Source organism: Crocodylus porosus, unplaced genomic scaffold, assembly GCF_001723895.1.
Source record: "Crocodylus porosus isolate Cpor-Errol unplaced genomic scaffold, CroPor_comp1, whole genome shotgun sequence".
NCBI classification, from domain to species: Eukaryota; Metazoa; Chordata; order Crocodylia; family Crocodylidae; genus Crocodylus; species Crocodylus porosus.
In genome coordinates, this window is record NW_017728947.1 from 86,980,748 (window position 1) to 87,003,650 (window position 22,903).

At 43.2% G+C, this 22,903-nt stretch overlaps 1 protein-coding gene and 1 long non-coding RNA gene across 7 annotated transcripts in view; both read right to left on the bottom strand.

Annotated features, from left to right (window-relative positions):
• The window catches only part of EFCAB11 (EF-hand calcium binding domain 11), a 145,643-nt gene that overhangs the window by 106,107 nt on the left and 16,633 nt on the right, over positions 1 to 22,903 (bottom strand). The window lies entirely within an intron of this gene.
• LOC109321675 lies at positions 7,911 to 20,191 on the bottom strand. Its single transcript, XR_002104139.1, has 3 exons — positions 20,181 to 20,191; positions 13,941 to 13,944; positions 7,911 to 8,367 (listed from the first exon to the last, which is right to left on the bottom strand). It is a non-coding gene; the product is annotated as an uncharacterized LOC109321675 (long non-coding RNA).

A 22,903-nucleotide genomic window follows, 5' to 3' on the forward strand; every position in this document is an offset into this window, starting at 1 on the left:
GGCAGCTAGGATCTGGAACCAACTTCCAAGGGAAGTGGTGCTGGCTCCTACCCTGGGGGTCTTTAAGAGGAGGCTTGATGTCTACCTAGCTGGGATCATTTGAGCCTTTTTTCTCCTGCCCAGGCAGGGGGTTCGACTTGAAGATCTACAAGGTCTCTTCCCACCCTACTTCTATGATTCTATTATACTATGATTCTATGATAACTGGCCTGTTATTTCTTGGGTCTTCCCTTTTCCCTTTCTTAAAGATGGGTATCACATTGGCCTGTTCCCAGTCTTCTGGGACCTCTCCCGAATGCCACAAGTCTTCAAACAACTTTGCCATTGTCCCAGGGGGACAGGCCCAGAAAAGGGGAAAGCCTTGCTCAGAGGCAAACCCCAGGCACAAAGAATAAAAAATAACAACTTAGTTGTTACAGGGACTGGGAAGAGTGGGAAAACGTGAAGCGGGGAACTGCCCATGTGATTTGTCACCTCCGCCTATATCCAGCTGAGGCCGGGTGACGTCACAGGGACATGCCACCTGGCGGAAATAAAAAGCACCCACAAAGGTGCAGGAGGTGCGTTGAGGAGCAGAGAAGCTGCAGGAGACTGTGGCATGTGGCATGAGGCCGTGGCAGGCAGTGGCCGTGGCAGAAGCGGTGGCAGAAGTGGCCGTGGCAGAAGCAACAGTAGCAGAAGTGGCGGCTGAGGCAACAGCAGCAACTGCAGCAGCGGCCACAGCAACCAGTGCCACAAAGAAAGCCCCGCCCGGAATAGAGGTCCACCAGGGATCAGGGGGCCGGCTGGAAGATTGACGGGGGCTGACACAGTAGGAGCTGCAAGGTGTCCCCGTGGCGGGGAGGACTGACTGGGGACCAACAGGACCACTGAGGAGGGCAGCAGTAGCCGTGCTGATATTCAGTGCAGGAGCCCTCAGTAGAAATGATGGGTGTTGCAGCACCAGGGTGAAGAAGGATGATGGAGAGAAGGGGAGAGACCCCGGTTGGGGGTGAAAGCCGGGATCTGAGCCCGGGGTGTGTAACACTAGGGGCTTTAGGGGTGAGGAGGACGTGGAACACCTTCCTTTGGGCGTTCCCTGTCTAGTTTTTTTTTTTTTTTTGCCAAGTTCCCTTGGCAGTCACGGTAGCAGCATCTTGGTTTTGGTTTTAGGCCAGGTCACTTTAGGGTGAGGGGTTTGCAGTGAAGGTGTCACTCATATTCCCCTTTAGGATTGTTCCATTGTCCACCCTAGTGAGAGTGGGTTAGCATAGCCCTTAGCACTAGGCCAAGGCAGATGTGTCCTCGTTATTAGATGCAGTCCCAACAGCAAGCGGCTAACGGCCTCAGACATGGGCAGCACAAGGCGTCAAGGAAGACAGGCCCAAGGGCCAACAGTGACCAACTTTCCAGGTCCAGCCAGGGTCCTCACCAGCAGGAGGGGCAGCAGAGATCCAGGGAAGACATCAGCAGGGGTGGTGGCAAGAAAGGAGTAAGAGGCTCATCTTGAAGGTTGGTGCATGGCCGGGGTATGGGGAAGGTTGGAGCGCTGTGAATGCCCACTGAGATGCAGGACCACACTGGAGGTATCCTCCACTGAAATAACACCCAAAGTTGTGGCAGGCGAGTTTGGGGTCACCCTAAAGACAACCGAGGTACCCTCTGGGGCCTACACAAAGGCTCCTGGTGGGCCAGAGCAGCAGATCAGGCGAAGGCAGCATGAGAATGTACCACTGAAAGGAGGTGGGCACAGCCATCAGTCAAGTGATGACGTTGGTCTGTCCTTTAGCACCCTTGGGTGTAGTTTATCTGGTTCTGCTGACTTGCAGCTATTTAGCCACTGTAGATGTTTTCCTACAAGATCTACACCAACTATGGATCATCCTGTACCCTGTCAAGCAGGCTAACACCCTTGGACTGGTGAAATACCGATGTGAAGTAGCCATTTAGGAGTTTGGATTTGTTCTGAGTGCCAATTAACAGCTGTCCCATTTCATTTATCAGGGACCCTATGTTTCCCTTGCTCTTTTTCCAACTTCCTACATAGCTAAAGAAGGACTTTTTGTTGTCCTTGACTCTGGTTGCCAGTTTGTTTGGCCTGTCCTTTTGCTGTCCTGATCTGCTCCCTACAGGTGTGGACTGCTGCTGAAAGCTGCTCTTTGGTAGTTATTCTTGACTTTGATCCCTTGTAGGCTTTGTACTTTAATTTCAGGAAGTCTATGACTTCCCTGTTTAGCCAAGGGGGTCTCCCAGCTCTTTTGCTGCCTTTCTTGTGAAAGGAAATGGACTTCCTTTGAGCTTTTAGGATTGCTTCCTTGAGGAACGACCACTCTTCCTGAACTCCCTTCCTCACCAGACTGTGGTCCCACAAGGCCTCGCCAACTAATCTCCTGAGTTTGTGGAAATGAGCTTTCCTAAAATCAGGGATTTCTACCCTACTGGCTGACTTGTCTGACTTGTTGTGGATGGAGAAGGTGATCAGCTCATGGTCACTGTTTCCCAGTTTCCCTTCAATCCACAGGTCACTCACTAGGTCATCTCCTTTGGCCAGAACTAAGTCTAGGAGTGCCTTGCCCCTGGTTGGCTTGTAGACTTCCTGAGTTAGAGCTCCTCACTGCAAGTGAGGAAGCTTTGTGAGAGATCAGATCTAGCTGAGTGCTCATCCCACGAGATGTCTGGGTAGTTGAAGTCATGCATAATGAACATGCTCCTACAGCATGCAGCCTCTACCAGTTCTCTAGAGAATTCTTGGTTGAGCTGTTTCTCTTGGTTGCAGGTCTGGAATTGATTGCTACAAATTCCCTTCCCCACGCTCTCCCCATATCTTGACCCAGAGGGTCTCAAGTTGCCTTTCTTTGTTGCCAATCTTTGCTTCAAGGGAGATGTAATATTCCTTTACATAGAGTGACTTCTCTGCCCTTCTTGCCAATATGATCTCTCCTATACAAGGTGATAGGGGGAGTCCTACAAGGTCTCTGTGATCCCTATAAGATCACAGTGCTTGTTGGTTAGCATGAGGGCCTCCTGCTCGTTTCCCATGCTTCCCTCTTAAGGAGTGCTGAATCATTAATGTATGTCTAGGAATACTAGGGATTTGTAATGACAAACGATATATGTTAGAACTAAGGTAGTAATGTCAAAAAGGAATTCAAGATTTTAAGGAAGTTTTAAATGACTAACAGGAATGGTGATGCTGACATATATACAATACTAGTATACTAATCTGTACGAGCCAAGAATAGAAGAGCACATTTATAGAAGGAGATGCATAGAGACATCCATTTTCAAAAAAAAAAAAAAATCACTGTCCCTTTCTGATACAAACACTTCCATTGTTGTTCAGTTGTTAATTGTAGCTGTGATCCAAGGACATAGGCAGGAAAGGTTCTTTGGGTAAATGGGGTATCTTTTATTAGACCAACTAAAAAGTTGGAAAGTTCTTTGCAAGCTTTTGGGCACAAACACTTCATTGGGCACAGGGAGTCCCCATAGGTTTCAAAGTTTTCTTATGCCTGATGAAGGATCTTTGTGCCTGAAAGCTTGCAAAGAATTTTTTTCCATCTTTTTACTTGGTCTAATAAAAGATATCGCATCTATCCAAAGAACGATTCTCATTAAAAAACTGGGGGACTGTGATGTTGACACCTACACAGTCAAATAGGTCGCTAACTGGCTGGAGGGCCGCACCCAGAGAGTGGTGGCACATTGGTCATTTTTGACCTGGAGAGACGTGGGCAGTGGGGTTCCGCAGGGCTCGGTCCTCCGGCCCGCACTGTTCAATGTCTTCATTGGTGATTTGGATGAGGGGGTAAAAAGCACCCTGTTCAAATTTGCTGATGACACTAAGATGTGGGAGGATGTGGGCATGCCAGAAGGGAGGAATAGGCTGCAATTGGATCTAGACAGGTTACAGGGGTGGGTGGATGAGACTGGATTCAACACTGACAAGTGCACGGTGATGCACCTAGGGAGGAAGAACCAGCAGCATACCTACAGGCTGGGGAACTCCCTTCTTGTCAGCGCAGAGGCAGAAAAGAATCTTGGAGTCATCAGTGATGCCAAGACGAACATTGGCTGGCGGTGTGGGGATGCAGTCAGGAAGGCCAACCATACCTTCTCATGCATCTACAGATGCATCTCAAGCAGGTCCAAGAAGGTGATACTCCCCTCTATGTGGCACTGGTCAGCCCACAGCTAAAGCACTGGTGTCCAGTTCTGGAAGCTGCACTTCAGGAGGGATGTAGACAACATGGAGAGGGTCCAGAGGATGGCCACTTGCATGATCGGGGGCAGCAAGGCAGGCCCTATGAGGAGAGGCTCAGGGACCTGAACCTGCTCAGCCTCCACAAGAGAAGGCTGAGATGGGTGTCCCGGGACGCAAAGGTACTTACCGGCGACTCCCAAGCTGGGGGATGGAGGACAGGAGGCAAAACCCACGCGGCTCGTCAGCCACTTGTTTATTCAGGTGTGGCTGGCTGGTGACGCAAGTGCAGAGTGCCGGCCGGCACAAATAAAAATGGCGGTACACGCCACAGGAGGGGAAGAGAAGCTGCACCCGATGCCCTCGCCTCTTGGGCAGGCAGGAGCATCAAGGCACGAGGGGAGAAACACCCGGGATGGGTGTGAGAAGAGGCAGGGATGCCACTTGAGCAACATTGCTGGCGCGACTGTCAGGAAGATCCGGGATCGCCCCTGTGACACCCCGAAGGATACCCCAGGTGAAGTCGGCCTGAGGAGGAGAGACTACAGGGAAGCCCAGAGAGAGGTGCCTCCAGAGGATACGCTGCTGCTGGACTGTGAGGTGCCAGGGAATAGGCAAAGGCTGACTGCCTAGGCACGAAGCAGTCAGGGCTACAGTGCAGCGTGAGGGGCGGCAATTAAAGGGGCGGTACGCCACAGTTTGTGTTGAGGTTTTTTGGTGTTTTATGTTAAGTTCATCTTTTCCCTGAGTTCTAGGGGAGACCGGAGGGCATTAGCCCCGTAGTACACCTAGCTCCGGTTAAAGGGGGGGAAGCTGGCATTCCATTCGAGTAATAGTCAGAAGAGTGAGACAACAAGCAGCTTGGCACCACTGTAAGGAGGTGTGAGGCCGGGGTGTAGGGGTGGTGGAGCCCCGAGAGTGACCGCTTGGAGAACTCTGAGCCACGAGCACGCACGATGACCGACCCCAAACACTGATACCATCAAGTCATGGCAGGTGGGAATGGGGTCAAGGAGTCGGGCAGAGAACACCCGCTCAGGCGAAGGTGGGAATGCCGGTGAGGTACAACACCAATCACCCGGGGAAGAGCGGCCTGAGAACAGCTAGTCGCGTCCAGGTGGCGACAAGGGGATCTAGTGGCCTGTTACAAACTAGTCAGAAAGGACCGGCAGGCATTAGGGGAGTCCCTGTTCCCCCAAGCACTACCAGGAGTGAGTAGAAATAACGGTCACAAGCTGGCAGAAGTTAAATTCAGATTAGACATCAGAAGGCACTACTTCACTGTCAGGGCAGCTAGGATCTGGAACCAACTTCCAAGCAAGGTGGTGCTGGCTCCTCCCTTGGGGGTCTTTAAGACAGGGCTAGACAAACACCTTGCTGGAGCTGTTTGACCCCAGTGCTCTTTACTGCCATGGCAGGGGGTCGGCCTCAATGATCTGCTCAGGTCCCTTCCGACCCTACAAACTATGAAACCTTGCCTTCCATTGCTGTTAACATTTTACTTGAGATGCACTGCTATTCTGAGGGGGAACAGGCACAATTTAAAATAAACCTGCTACTACTTGAATCTGTTACAGGGGTTTTACAACTCTTACCCAGATGTCCACGACTGGACTTCCTACACCTTATGATAATACAAATAATAAGCAAGCCAACCCAGGAAATGCCATTGTCAAAGGCTGTTGAAAGTATATGATAACGTACTGGTACAGGATGGATGAATAAAGTGAAATTATGAATAATTAAGAAAACAAGGTAGAACTATTGAAAAGCAGTATTAACTACAAAATATGATTTTCCTCAACATCATATTTCTACTTAAATGTTTCTTTGAACAAAAAGATTATGAATAAATCCAAAGGTATTTATTTCCATGCTTTTTATCAAATTTCCTAAAGTTTCTTGCATAGTATTTCACATTGATAGGTTTCAAGATTTTATTATGAGTCACTATTTAAGTTATAGTGTAAACCTCCCCCCACCAACAAAAAACCAAACATGTCAACAAGTCTATTTATGTTAGTGTCCTCTACTTAGCAGCTATCCCAGAGTGTTTTAAAACAAAATGTTAATCTATACTACCAAATATAAATATGGTAAAAATAAGATTCATGTAACGTGTCATATATAATAGCAATACTAGGCAATTCCATAGTTCTTTAAAAAGAATCTCAAGTATTGTAAAAGCATTACTGATTAGGATCATATGAAAATAGAGCTGGAAGGGAACTCACAAAGCCATTTAAGTCCAGCAACTTGTGAAACTGGTGAAAAATATCATCTCCATTTTCACAGTGTGGAAATCAAGACACAAAGCATTTTGCACCTTACTAACCACCATATGAAAAACCAGTGGCAATACCAGGAATAGAAACCACATATTCCAATTCCCATTCCTGTAATAAGATAATCCTTCATTCAGATGACTTTATCATACATGGAGTATTCAACAAATACATCATATTTTTATTTCACAAAAAGACCAGGAAAAAGAATCAAGAATTTATTTTGGCATATTTTTACCACAAATTTATCCAAAAATGCATAATCATATTTGAACATTCAAGTACAGCACTACTTTATAGGGTGGGGATGGCCAATGTGCAGCACATGGGCCACAGGTGGTATGGGAAGCCTCTGTATGTGGCATGTGGCAGAAAAGGGAGGGGCAGGTAGCACAGTGGCAGACAGGACAGAGAGCAGAAAGCAGAGCCAAAGATCAGGCAAGGAACACAGGGCAAGAAAGAGAAACCAGAGCACCAGATCAGGCAGGGGAAAGGGATCATAACTATCCTTGGAGAGGGTGTGGGACATAATTTGTGGCATGCCTGCCAAAGAAGTCGGTCCCCAATGCTGTATGGAATTGTGCCTTTGTGAAAAGCTAGGAAGTGAAGTTTTCAAAGCAGTGGTAAGAACACTTCCTCAGTAAAAAATGAATCACAAGTAAACGCTACAGGTAAATTAGATTCCTATGCAAACACACTGGTATGATTTCAAGCACTCCCTTTCCATGTGAGTGTGATATTTAAAAAGTTATGTATATTAAACTCTATGGTTTTGTTCCACTTTTTTCTTTATGTTTTTCTTTACTATGAGTGTAATCTATTTGCTTTTTGGACATTATTGTAAGTTGTTACCTATTTTTCCTAAGTAATGTTATGTAAAGAAATCAAATTACAACGATTAAAAATGTTCTAAAGTTTATCTTAACATTCTTTGAAATCTGTTTTTCCTTCTCCATCTTTTCTTTTCTCATCTTTTTTCCTAATGCTGTTATTATACTGTACCATACATATTCCTCTTTCTTTCCTTTAATTACTTTTTGTACTTACTTGTTCATCCACATTTTTACTGCTTGTTGCTAAGCAACACGCATAAGATTAGGACATACATTCATTTATCTTTGAACACTTTCTACTTCCCATTTGTGTCATTCTCCTCCATTACTATATCCCATTTGACTTCACCCAAGATTTCCACATACTTTTAAGCCCTTCTTTGCCTAGAGTAACTATACTTCTCTTCAATTGTTTCCTCTGGTCATTCTTAAATAGTCTATGGTCTTTAATAGTTGTCTCTGATGCTTTTTCATTTTATCATTTGCTTAATGCCAATGATTTGCTCGATGCAGAAAAACACACAAAACCAAAGACAATCCTTAACTTGAAAAAATACAGACTAATGGATAAAAAGTGCTACAAAATAGATGAAGAAAATGTTTAAACTCCTTTCTTTGTGGCAAAGTACAAGTACAGAATATATGAATAAGAACAGACATAGAGAGAATGTTCCATGCATATACTGCTTTAGACAGATGCATGTAAGCAAAATGGGAAAAGAGAACTGATTTATTAATGAAGGCATAGCAAAGAGCACCATGGAATGGCATCTGAGACACTGAATTCCAAATTGTAGGATGTTAAAAGTGGAGAAAGCTAAATTTGATACTACTGTTAACAGGGAGACAATACTAGGCTTCAAAGGCTAGAGACAGAAATTATACAGAAACCCGTATAAGTGATCAGATACCGGTTCAAATCTGTAACACAACAGAAGTTCAGCGCACATAAACTGCTTTAAAAATGGCCAAAACCAGTTTAAGATGAACCTGGATGAATGTAGTATCAGACTTAACTGATTTAGGTTAAATTAGTTTTATTATACTTCTGTTCCAGATCACCTCCAGACTCAAGTCCCACAGTCCCTCAATATCCCATGATGCTTTGCACCTCTCACACAAACCCCTTCCTGCAGGGTGGGTAGACTAGCCTTGGCCCAAGCTATCTGCTCCAGCAGAGCAGGGAGGCATGCAATAATGCTGCCCTTCCCCGCCTTCTCGCCTGGGGCACTGCAGGCATGTGGCTGCATTTCTGGAATAAAAAAAAATGTCTGTTCACTTCCTTATTGGTTCACTCTATGCGGCTTAGACTAACCAGTGAAGACTGAACTGATTCAGCCTTGGGCTTTTTGACTGTCTGTACTTAGCCAAAGAGTGGCATGGATGGATCAATAACTCAGACTGAAACTCAGACAGACAACTTGAATTATAAAATAGCAAAATTTGGTCCTCTCTGGGACTCTTTCAGGCTCCTGAAAGTTACAAAATGCAGCAAACTGTTTTAAGTTACTAATCACATCTTGCATGATTACACAGGCTTATTAAGTTGCCACAATATGGACATATATTCCCCCTGGAAAACTTCATTAAACATCCTATAACATTCAAATTATACATGTTCCTTTCAACATATCTTACTAATAATTCCAACCCACCAACCCCACCATATAAACAAAAACATAAAAGAAAAATAAGTACAGGCTCAGTTCATCAGTTGTACAGGCTCAGCTCATCAACTGGAGAAATCAACATAGAAAAAATGACATAGGCAGGTATTTTCTTCAAAATTCCCAACATGTTGGGAATTTGTCAAACTTAATACTGTATCAGAGCAAGTAAGGAGTACCTGCCCATGCTGACAGCTGTTGTACTGTTTATTGGCTAGGAATGTCAGTCTTAGAGAAATGACCCTCCAATGGAAGGGAGACCAGGCTCTAAAGCAGTGGTCAATAACCTGTGGATCTCAATCTACCGGTAGATCTTGGAGCCTCTTGGAGTTAGTTTGAGGCTGGAGTGGGGGCTGAGTGCCTGCGTGCATGCACGCATGTGCCCCAGACCAGCAGGTCAGTCCATGGGAGAGGAAAGGCGCAGAGGCTAGACTGAAGCCTCTGCGATGAGGGACAGTGCTGCAGAGTCAGGAGCAGGGGTAAATCGAGTGGGACCCAGCTGGATGGGACTTACCTGCTGGGGAGGCATGCCCCCAAATAATTTTTTCTCCCTCTTTCTTGATCTGTTACCCCCTTCCCTCCCGACAGACCTACCTGCTGGGTTAGGGTGGGTGGCAGCGAATGTTAGATCTTGGGTTGCTTTTCAATGCCAAAGGTGATCTCCTACTTAAAAAGGTTGAAAAGGTTGGAGACCACTGTTCTAAAGTGAGGCTCTGCTGTCAAATGAATCTAAGGACTGACAGAATTTGGGACATATGCTGAGTGGTCTCATCTAAAAGAGAGGTGTGGATTGTTGTTTCTGTTATTTTTCTATTTATTGTACTAATAAATCAAATCTCAGAAAGAGTTGAGCTTTGACACTACACAGCATACTACAATGCATCTGATCACTGGCCTGTATTTAAAAAAGCATGCTTTTTAATAAGATTAGTTTAATGTTTTAACTCTCTTTTCAATTTACAAGGCAACTTATCCAAGAAATTAAAAATGAAATAAAAGCAGAGGCAGAACAACACAGAAGTAAGCGTATAGAAGCAGGAAGCATCTACACTCCCATGTAAGGGGCCATGCCCTGCTCTGCTTCAGTTAACTTTGTCATTTCAGAGCAGATGGGTGCATACATGATCTTTTCAAAAGCACTCTAAATTACCCTGTAGTGAGCCATGAAAGAAAAAACAACTTTATCAACCAGCACTTTATATTTTATGCATTGAATAAAAAGTGTTCTGTTCCCCTTTTGCACACATAGGTCCAGTGGTACTCAGAGCAAGTCATGCTTAGGACAACATTTCTAGATATTCTGTGGCAACAGGCCAAACAAAATAAAAACCTGAATCACACTTTTGACCAAGTGGACAGAGCTAGGGTGGTGGCTTTACCTTCCTCTCTTGCTCCCCACAAATATTAGAAAAATCCAGCTTGTCATGATTTTCTCTAAACAGATTTTCTCCCCCTTTGTACATCTCTTTAAAGTGCCAGTATTAAAAAAACCTCAGAAAGAAAGTTTATGACACTCACGCTCAGAATTTCTATATTTTTATTGACATTTGGTACTTAATAGCCTTGAAAGAATGCGCATTTGTTAGTAGAAATGACAACTCAATTTAAATTAGCTGAAGTTGCTGGAACCTTTAAGCAGAGCAGACAAGGGTATTTATAATGCCTTGATGGCACCTCAACCAATCTAAACCTTGCCTGCAAACTGAAACTATGCTGTCACCAATTTCCTTGACATCACTGGTTTTGGGTTTGGATTCATGTTTTTTTCTGCCAAGAAATATCACAGCTGAAGGAGAGAGAGAAAGCTTTTAAGTAAGTTTTAGAAAGCTCTGTGATTGCACATTACTCACTTACAAAGAAAAAAAAAGGAAAAGGTCACACCAAACTCCGGGGTAAAGCATCCACACCTGAGGACAGAAGGGTGATCCAGGCAGACCTTGACAGGCTCAGGTACTGAGTGGATGAGAACCCTATGGTGTTTACTACTGAAAAATGCAGGGTTCTCCACCTTGGGAGGAAAAACCCACAGCATGCCTATAGGCTCGGCAGTGCTATGCTGGTTAGCACTACGGACGAAAGGGACTTGGGGGGCTGAGGGAGGATAGGTTTAGGTTAGATATTAGGAAGAACTACTTCACTGTAAGGGTGGCCAGAGCCTGGAATAGGCTTCCCAGAGAGGTGGTGCTCTCACCATCCCTGGAAATCTTCAAGAAGAGACTGGATAGGCACTTGGCTGGGGTCTTATGACCCCTGCCATCCCCAGTGCTCCTTCCTGCTCATGGCAGGGGGTCAGACTAGATGATCTGTCTAGGTCCCTTCCAACTCATTGATTCTGTGATTAACTACAAGATGAACATGAGCCTGCAATCTGATGCTGCGGCTAGTAAAGTGAGGCCGCAGCTGGAGTACTGTGTCCAGTTTTGGGCTCTATAATTCAAAAAGGATGTGGAGAAGCTTGAGAGGGTGCAGAGGAGAGCTACATGCATGATCAGAGGCCAGGAAAACAGACCTTATGATGAGAGGCTGAGAGCCATGGGGCTCTTTGGCCTGGAAAAGCACAGGCTCAGGGGTGATTGATCTAGTAGCCACCTATAAGTTTATTGGGGTGCTCACCAGGATCTGGGGGAACGTCTGTTCACCAGAGTGCCCCAAGGGATGACAAGGTCGAATGGTCACAAACTGCTGCAAGACCGTTTCAGGCTGGACATAAGGAAGAACTTATTTACTGTCTGAGCCCCCAAGGTTTGGAATAGATTGCCGCCAGAGGTGGTTCAAGTGCCTACCTTGAATGCCTTCAAGAGACATGTGGATATTTATCTTGCTGGGATCCTATGATCCCTGCTGACTTCCTGCCCCTGGGGCAGGGGGCTGGACTTGATGATCTTCCAAGGTCCCTTCCAGCCCTAGTGTCTATGCATCTATGAAATAGAAAAGATGCAAACTTTTACAGCTTGCTAGTATATAGAGCATTTGACAAAGTAGTACAATCCTTTCCAAGATATGTATACTCTAATTAGTAGTACTGAAGTAATGATCAGGAAGGCAAATCTGATTCAAGTCCTACGAAAACTGGGATTATGCATCTAATACCTATAATTCCCACAGTTTATGTCAGGGCTTCAGCATTTTTTTATTAGCATGCATGCTTTTGTTAGTAGGGTTGTTTATTGTTACTCTGCACTAGAAGGAGGATGTGTGTCCACACTGGCAAAAATTAATTTAAAGAAAAGGCTAATCATGGAAGTTTCCAGTCAGGAAATTCTATGTTTTAGTTATCCGGGTGTGAAACAGAGAGAAAATGCAAAGCAAAGCAGTTGTGTTATATACACATACACAAACAGTAAATCTAATGCATGTCCACTGAAATAAGAATTTAAAATCAACACCACAAAGTGAGTAAGGACAGGAGAACAAATTAATTAATGATACGCATGTTAATTAAATGCATCAGTGACTCTTCACTTACCTTTGTCACTAGACTGACTTCAGATCAGAGTCCATCTAAGCCTCTGAGGCCTAATTTATCAGTGCTAAAAAGGTAGTTTGAAAGATTTAACAACCTTTCCATATTTGAAGTCAGCAGACAGTTCAGACACTTTGACAGCATTCTTTCAAATGCAATTTTGAAAGGTATTAACATTATATTTAAACTATTAAGAAGTTTACAAAAGTATTAGTTCCATGCAAAAGTTATGCTTACAATTAGTAAACATACAATTAAATAATGTTCATGCTGAAAAATTTCTGTCATGGCATAAATAGTATATTTACATATAAGCAGAACACATTGTAGCATATGTATTTGTATTTGCTAATTTATGTAAAGAAGTAACATTGCATTTTGGCGTTATACAATGTGTTCATATTTATACTACTTGTTGGAACAAACTGGCAGATAAAGATCGTTACAAGGAAGGAAAGAATTTGTTGCCAAGTTTGCAGTTCAGATGTTTAAGAAAAAAACAGCTCAGTATTTATTAACTGAATTGGAAGATATTGTCATTTACAACAGACAAGATGAACCAAAAGCCATCAATCTTGAAAACAAAAGTTGTTGAGCCACTTCATTTTCTGGAGAAAGCAAGTCTAAAATTACAATGTTCCAAAAGAGCAGTGTGTCTCAGTTAGGATGCAAAAGCACCCCAGGTGTGTTGAGATTCTTTCAAGGTTGCTGCAGAGTGCCACAAAATGTGCCAGTGTGAGGTATGCAAACATGATTCACAAGATAAACCCTAAGATTTCTAATAGTAATCCATAGTTTTAAAAATATTCTGACTGGTTGTGGCTTTTACAAGTTCTGTGCAACAGAATTGCTCTACTATTTTTCTGTAGTCAAAATAATTAGTGAAAACTAAGAGCTGGCATTTTCTGAGGGGAGCCTTGAATTTGAGGAGGGCTGCCTTGAGACTACAAAAGTGCAGAAGGCACAGCACCATACCTAGACTCCCGGTGGCCCTGAGCGCACTTTTAGTATTGAGGCCCCCCGTTGCCAGAGATGATGATAATAATGATAATAATAATAATAATAATAATAAAAAAATAATAATAATCAGACAATGGGAAAAAAATTGCGATTTTCGGGCCCCCTTTCTGTCCGGGCCCCAGGCAGCCACCTGGTTTGCCCATGCCTTTGTCTGGTCTCGAGTAGACATTAACACTACCAGAAATTCATAGGGTATGATGACTGACCTGTTACATGTATGGCAGCAGGTATACTAGAAATATACTAAATTTAAAACTTAAAATGACCACATAACTCAACACTTTTTGTAAAAGGATCAATACATTTGCTTTTACTCCATGTACATAAAAGTGAGAGTTAAGTTGTTTCCCACAGTCAAAAAGAGGGAGGCTGCAACTGGAGCATGACGTTTTAGTTTAGACCCAGGAAAGACAGATAACATACTTGGAAAATACTGGTAACACTCCAAGGAAAGCTAAGGAAAGAATGAACAGCAGCAATACTTTAAAACACTTCACTGTGTCCTAATTATAAAAATTATTGGAACACACAGGGCAGATACAGACATTATACTTTTACCACTTGTCTACGCCTGTAACAGAACAGAACAGCACACGTGGGACTGATTTAAAAATGGCAGAACCCATTCTAAGATTTGCAACCCCCCCGCCCCCCAAAAAGGGCCAATGTATGTTCTGTTTGCTACCAATCCTAATCTAAACTGCACCACTTACTGAAAATGGGCTTAGATTGATTCCACCTCAGGCTTTTTGAATGCCTATACCTAAACCATATACTCTTCAGCAATACAGTACACATACTAATTAAAAATACTCTTAATTAAAACAAAATACTTAGAACCAAATGAAATAAGAACTGTGTGAACTGTAGCTATCTTTTGTACCACTACATGCTGACAATTAATTTAAGTGTTTATTATACCATGTAATGACTTGATCTGTCATGTCAAAAACAAGCTACAGGCCTTTCACCAGGTATTTCTTTTAAACAAGGCATTAATTCAATTAAGTTTTGTTAGAATGAAGCATTACAATATCTTCTTACCAATAATATTGAGAACACTAATATACTAGCCTTAGAAGGTACAATATACAGGAGAGATTCACTTTTAAGACAAAAAGAGAGGCAGAACACAAAGACTGCATATAATAAAACGAAACACTTCTGGAATTAACTTCCCAATTCCATCCAGAAAAAAAAATCATTCTTGCAGAAAAGGCTGTGACTCAGGAAATTTAGTTTCGTTTTGGTCTCTGCCACAAATTTCTTGGACAACATCAGGCAAGTCATGCAATGATTCTGTGCCTCAGTCTTCCATATGGAAAGTGGAAATATCAATAACCTCTTCTCTTTTCCTGTTTTGTCTACTTATACTGTAAATTATCTAAGACAGGGACTCTCTCTTACTATCTGGTTGAACAGTTCCTAGCTCAATGGGGCAATGGGTATTTATTTGAGTTTCTATAAGCTACACCAATTCAAATAAATAGCAACGACTCTAATGCAGTGGTGCTCAACCTTTTGGGTCCACATGCCAGTTGAGGGATGTGGGACTCGTCTGTAGGCCGGATTGGGCCACTGTGTCAACATCAGACCCCACACTACCTCCACCCAGACCATATGCATGGATCAGGCCCCATGGCCCTGAACTGCCCATGCATGCCAGAATCAGGCCCCGAGCTGCCTCTGTCCAGCTCCTGCGCACCTTATCCAGGGTGCTGGGCCACGCTATCTGGCCCGTGGGGCTCCCTACAGGTCTGGAAATTTGCAAGCAAGGAAGTGGTGCCATTGCTCCCTTACTGTCAAATTTCCCTTAACTGGGACTCCAAGGAGGTACTGCAGTTCAAACAACAGTTATTTGGAGATGGAAATAAAGACAGCTAGTTGATGCCTTGTGACCAAATTGGGCAGCCAATATAGGGCCTACCATCATTTCAATTAAATCTCTGATGCCATTGCATAACAAATTGGAATAAAACCTTGGAAACTCATTCTGAGAATTACAATAATAAATCCAGTGTAAGGAAGCTATTCTACTTCAGTGTTCTGTCCCCAGAATAAAAAACTCAGGCTGTCCGTACAACTTTCAAAGGCTCTAGGAAAAGGGTATTTTGCATTGTGTTTCTTTTAAGATGGGAAAGATCATGCTTTTGACTCTGGAGGGAAATATTTTGACTTAACAGCACAGTTCTGAAAAACCTGATTAAAATAATCAGGCCCCAAGCCATGGAGACCGGCTAGGACCTGTGCAAGCAGGGCCCAAGCCCTGGGCTAAGTGCACAGACCTGGCCCTGGCCCACCCCATGTGTGGGGGTCATAGTCCCTGCAGCACCTGCTCTGAACCCACATGCTCCAGCCATGGTAAGCAGCAGTGGCAGCTGGGCAGATGTTGCTGCTGGATGCTGGGCAAAAGTAGGACCTGAAGGCAGGCACGGTCACCTCCCCCTCACTACTGCCAGGCCCTTGTTGCTGTCCCTGGCCAGAGCCCACAATGGGGCTGCCCTGCAGCTTCTTCCCGATGCTGCCACCAGTGCCACCTCCAGGCTGTCTTGGGCCCCTGAACCTGGAAGGGAAGAGCCACAGGGCAGTCCTGGTCCAGACTCTAGGCTGCTGCAGAGAGAAATGCCTGGCAGAGTGAGGGGAAGTTAGCCAACCCTGCTGCCATGTCCTACTTTTTCCTGGCACCCAGCAGCAGCTTCTGCCTGGTCACTGCCACACATTGTGGCCAGGGCAGGAGGGGATGGGGGTCTGCAGCACTGCATGGACCTTGAACCCCTGTGTGGGGTAGGCATGCAGTCTAGTGTCAGGCACTGGTGGCAGCAGTGGCAGGGAAGAGCTGTAGGGCAGCCCTGGAGCAGGCTCTGGGCGGCTGCAGCAATAAGTCTCTGGCAGCCTCAAGGGGGATGAGGCAGTGCCTGCTGCTAGGTCTCACTTTTTCCTGGCACCCAGCAGCAGCTTCTGCCTAGCCATACTGCCTCCATGCTCAGGCTGCCAATGCCAAAGATGGGCAGCAGCTCCAGCCCCTCCTTGGGGTAGAAGGGCAACCTGGTGGTGGGACTGGTGGTGGTGGAAGCCCCAGCTGAGATGCACCTGCTGAAGTTGGCTTGGGTCATCTAACCCCAATGCTCTTTCCTGCCCAAGGCAGGGGTTGGACTCGATCTACTGAGGTCCCTTCTGACCCAAACATCTATGAATAAGCTGGTGCTCACATGTGCCCACTCCAGCTGGGGGCAGGGGGTGCTCACCCAGCCCACAACAGCTCCCCTGAACTGCCTATGTGGCCACGCAGGCCCCTAGTGTAAGTCTATCCTAATCATGCAGTTGTTCCAATAAAAGATATCACCCACAGAAATCCTTGCCTCTCTTGTGATCTTTGTAGTTACTTTACTTGAGGGCATGAATTAGAGGTTCCCCCTCTTACATTTCCATTACCCTTCACCAGTTAAGGGTACTCTGGTAGCCTCAGATCTGTCTTTCTCCAGCAAATGTAATTTAAGGATAAGTAGGAGAGCCTAGTGGCTGCATTTTCTTCTCCCTCCCCTCCAAGAGTAGGAAACTTGTCTATGAAGAAGTAGTGAAGGTCTAGGTCTACCTGCAGTCTCTGACAAGTGAAATTAAATGAAGCTGTGGGGCCAGAGAAGCAGAGTATTTTCTTGAATGATACTGGTTTCTCTGGATCCCTACCTGGGAGCTGATGATGTTTAACATGGTATTTCCCATTTATGTCCATTCATGGGGAAAAGCATGTTAATTTTGGGCATGTTATTAGCTTTTGATCAATGAATTGAACAAAATGTGTGTGTGCATGCATCCATGCACACATACAAAATGTATGTGATCCATTAGAGATGGTTTTCAGGAGATAACAATACAGACTATGTATATGATTAATTGCAATAATATGAAAGGCTGTAAGACAGTTGCTTAAGAAACAGGCACAACAAAGGAATAAACTACTGCAGGCAACACCAGAGCTAGAATGACATTGTACTGTGTACTATGTTTCCATAGCAACTATTCATACAAAGATGAATGTTTCATATTCACTGTGCTCTGCAATACACGTCTATAAATCTAACATGCATAAAAGGGTGTAAGATTTCTGAGATGGCGTAGTTTTCAAAACCAGGTTATTTGTCTTTAAACTGGCTAATTATAACAAAGCAACATGAAAACAATTAAGTCATCCTTAGTATAGAAAGAACCAACACCAAAAAGTATTTCCCTACCTCTACCATGTGATCTTATCAACCTAAGAATAAAACAGAAAAAAACACAGATCACAAATGGGATACTCTTTCCATTCCAAACAGTCTGATGCCTGGAGAAGGCATGAGGGGCATGTCCCCCCTCTCCCCACCGGGATTTGTGCACAGGGCAAAGGTGGACTTTCTGCTGTAGGTTTGGGGCCAGGGGCTGCACCAGCCTCTTCCCAGGGGCAGGGCTGGGCCAGGGCTGTGCTCAGGGTGGGAGGATAGGGCTGGCAGTGGCGGTATTAGGAGGGGTTCCATGTGGGGGCTACAGGGAATTTTGGGGTGGCTCTAGCCCACCCTGTAGCCCCCAACTCCCAGTGCCACTGCCACCTACTCTGCCCTACCCACAGCCCCTGCGCTCCCACTGAGAAGAGTCTGGCATAGCCTCTGGCCCCAAGCCCGCAGCAGGCAGCCCACCCTCACCAGACACCTTTCCCACGGTGTGCACAGCAGTGGGGAGCTTCCCTTCTTCTTCCTCCCATGCCCCCATGGACAAGCTGCCCATGGCTCCATCCCTCCCTCACTGTGAGGACCTCGATCTGCCCCTCCCTCCTACGCCTTCCTTCCACCCTGCCCCTTCCCCCATCACAGACTTATTGACTAGACACTGCTTTCTAAGCTGCCAAGTTGCAACCATGCACGAGACATTTATTGGTGACATTATCGGCTATGCTGACCAAAAACAGCCGATTACTGATAGTGTCAATTTTCCTTTTATCGGTGCTGATCCAATATGGACTGATATACCAGTGCACCTCTACTAGATACTGCTACAACTTCTGTGCAGTGAATGGCTATCAGCATCATGGAATACTCGCTTTTCAACTAGGTGTCCCACGTACGTAATGAAGCATCTAATATGCATTTTGCCTAATGTATCTGAAAGGCTACTATAATATTTGCACACAATCTAAGCTTAATTAACATGATCAAATATAACTCTTGTTTTTGTAAGCCTGATGTGAACTTTACATTATTTGCCTGTAATTCAGACCATTGAAAGAAATAGGATCAGATAAAAATTAACTAAACAAAACTACGCATTATATTTGTAAAACTTTTGAATCTACTGCATCCCTCAGTTATTTTTTCAAACAGAGCATTTAGCACCACCCAATGGTGAAGTTCTACCACAAATTTAAGTAATTTGATCTATTTTTTCATTATTTCACATTCAGAAACATACCTTATGCCAAGTACTAAAATGAAGCATAGGTATCAACTGTCAATTTTCACATATGTAAGTTTGAAAAGTACTCTTTACTTCATAATCCAGTGTTTATATTCATCATACTAAAGTTTTAAAGTGTATTTTAATAGTAATAAAAATAGAAATTGAAATCTAAGCAGTTTATTTAAGGCATCAGGCATATGGAAAGTAGCACAAAATATGTAAGCATCTTTATATTAGCACTTTTGTACATGAAGAATCATGTAACTGTATGTTCAAAACCTGTATTTTTATTATCTTAGTGTGTTCATTCTGTTGGTATGGTTACATACGCTTTGGAGGGTTTAAAAGTTACATCTGGATTTGAAAGTATAATTCTTAACATTAAAAATTATGGTAGTCTTTTTTTTTTTTTGGATGATCATTTATTTTTAAGCCAGACAACGTATGTGATCAACGTATGTGTATTTTCTGAAGTTAGCTTTTAATTTATTTTGAAATATCTGACATTATAAACACATGCCTTATATGTCTGGGTTGAAATCTTGAAACTTCTAAATTGAGTGGAAAAATTTTCATGGCTTTCAATGGAGTTAGGATTTCATCCTCACTTCATTACAATTACCTATACACATCTCTCTAAGATTTGTATAGCTTGGGTGACTAATGAACTTTTATTCATTTCTACTAAAAATAATACATTGAGAGAGTTATTCTTCAGCAGGAAAAGTTTGCCCTGCTATGTGTCATAACCAGAGAGTCCAAGTAGGCATTAAAAGTCTGGTCCTTAATTTTTTTTTAAACAGCGTGCATGTGCGTGTCTTGGTTCACCATAAACAGTTTCAGTGACTTTTACACCATTTTTACTCCATTTAATTTATAAGAAAAGTCTTAAATCTCCACAATACACCTTTATAAAATTTGCAGTGACCCAACAAAATGTGAAATGGTTTAGAGTAGTGATGCTCAACTTGGGTACAATGACACCTGGAGATGCCTTGAGATCCTTTCAAGGGTGCTATAGGGTGCCATGCAATGTTAGCACAATGTTAGGGGTACAAACATGATTCACAAGATAAATTCTGAGTGTGATTATACATGTGCTTTGAGAGTGTGTGGCGGGGGAGGGATTTTAATTAGAGTGGCTCTAAGAGTCACTTGAATTCAAGTCCCTGGCATATGCCGTGTATCAGCATCCCCACACTTAAAAACGGTAACGGTGCTTCATCTAAAGCTTGTCAAATAAGCTTTAGATAAAACGCCCCCTACCACCATTTTTAAGCACAGGGATGCTGATACACAAAACACTGGAGTCTGCTGGAATGTGGTAATTACCCCGCTCCAGCAGACTTGATTAATTGTTGCTCATGTATAGGTGCCCTGAGATTCCATAAAGTATTCCATAGTGTAAAAACATTCTCCTATGTTGTAGTCTTTTTGAGTTCTTTGCAACAGAAGAATTTCCCTATTATTTTTTTGTAGTAAAAGAAAAGTGAAAGCTAAGAGTTGGCACTTTCTGATGCATGCCTCGAATCTAAGAAGGTTGAGAACCACTGGTTTACAGATAGAATCTCTGAACTTGCAGCCATACAAATTAAGAAATCAGTTAAAAGAAAAGTTATTAAGATGATAATTTCATGTAGACTCAAAGGCCAGGTACAGAATAACCAGTATAAGTGATCGGAAACTGGTCTATACCCGTAACAGAACAAGTTTGGCATGCATAGCCTCATTTAAAAATGGCAGAACCTAATCTCAGATTTGCCCCTCCACCAAAGGGTGAATGTGTGTTCTGTTCACTATCGATCTAAATTATGCTGCTTACAGAAAAGTGTAACTTAAGATTGATTCCATCTCAGGTTTTTTGACTGTCTATACCTAGCCAAAGTTCTTCTTTTTTCCAGTCTAAACAAATTTGTCATTGAGTTCCCTCCTCTTAGTCATCAAAACATCAACTGACATACACATTGTACCTAGTCCTGCTTTAACTGGTTTTACAAAAAATACAGAGCAATTTACATTTGCTTTTAACATTAAATCTAGCCCAGAGAGTTCAATTCTGATCTTTCATTAAAGAGAGGGGATAAAGAAAAAACACTAATATACATAAAAAGAATGTTTAAAACTATATATGAAAACATATGTTGCTTTGTTTATTTTTCCAGATGAGTGTATATATATGTATGGCATCTGGATTTTGTGGTGTAACTGTATTGATTCTTTTGGCAAATATATTCAGTGTTTAGCACATTTATCCATGGCTTTACTCTATCATTTGGTTTACTGTAGCTTTTTAGCCATGATAGTTTAAGATTAAGATAGTCCTTAGAATACAGGTTTACTTTATTGATTTCAGTATTAACAGAATAAATTGCTACTCACATAGTGTGGTAAAATCTGTTCTTATGCAATTGGAATTAGTTGAAAAATAATCTTATGAATTGCAGTCCAAAAGCATAGCCAACTTCAATTTGAGTGAGAAAGAGAAGAGCATTATACAAATATCATATCATATTAACAAATACACACATTTAATACATGTATTACTTGCCAATGCTGCAGCATGACACATCTTGATCACTATGTTTTGCTATGCCTTACAGTCAGGACTACAATTTATGACATTGTCCTTCTTATTGTAAAAAATATACAACAAAGTACTTTTTCCAGCTATTCAGTGTTAAAATGTGGGTGTTATATATCAATGAAAAAGCATGATACCCCATCTTTTCCTTCAGCAATGAAATGTCGCACCAGAAATCTTTGTTCTCTCCTCACCCATTCTGTTATATTCTGCCATGTGAGAGACCTAATCTTGATCTTGATTTCATTGGAAGTAGGACTAGGCCCAGAAGACTTAGAAACCAACAACATAAAGCCAAGTATGAATACACAGTGAAACCTGTTGAAGACAGAATTGCACCAGAACAGGAAAAAGTTCCAGTTTAGACAGGTTACTGTCTTATAAGAGGAGCAGAAGTGCTTTCTCCCCCTGGCACCCTAATAGCCTGCCTACCAGTTGGGGAGTGCAGCCCCCTGCCCAGTACTACCAATCACTAGAATGGTAGGACCAGGGAGGACAGAGGGTGGGGGAGCTGGAGAGGAGATTAGGGTGGCATGAATGACACAGCTGTAGTTTGGCTGGCTATACCACTGCACCCAGCTTGTTCTGGCTGCAGGTCAGTTCCCCACCACACCCACACACACTGCTGCCCAGAACAGCCCTACTCCTTGCAGCGCTGGGGCCTCCCTCTAACCAACAGCAAAGGTTAAGGGCGGGGCAGCGGGTCTACATCGCCCAATCAGATCCTGCTGCTATTTGCAGGGAGCTCTGTCACCCTTACCTCCATGCAATCAGCCACGGCAGAGGTAGCTTGCAGGCTGTTCTTTCCCCACTGCTGCAGCTTGAGCAGCAATGGAGATATGGCAGCACCAGCAAGAAGGGGCAGCTTGCAGGTTGGCACATCCCTGCTGCCAAAAAAGCACCACAGGACAGTGAAACCAGACAAAGAAGGAAACAGTAAAAGCTAGAAACCTGCCTTTCTTTCCATTTCCCCATCAGACAGTTTATCCTGAATTCCCACTAAGGCACACTAGGACAGAAATTTTCTGGCTTGAGTAGGTTTCTGGCTTTTACAGTTTCTGAGACACTTTTCACTGTATTTAATACTTCTCAAAATAAAACTAACAACACAACAGTATATCAAGAAGCACAGAATAAAATACTAAAAACAGTAATACTTTACTTTAACCAATATTGATGTTAAAAAAGTCCATATGTGTTTGTTATATAACAAAAGAAGAATTTTAAGCAATTACAGCATGGAAGAAATCAAGCATTACCTACTTCATATACCAAACACAAAACCTTAAATGACACTTCCTCGAGGGCCACTGCCTCAAGCCAGCATTGGCTATATATAATCATTCACTTGTGTGCCATGTCTCCAAAATAACAGCAATGAAGTACACAAAAAGCAGCTTTTTCAAAATTTTTCAAGGCATGATTAACAATATACATCTTTTCTTTT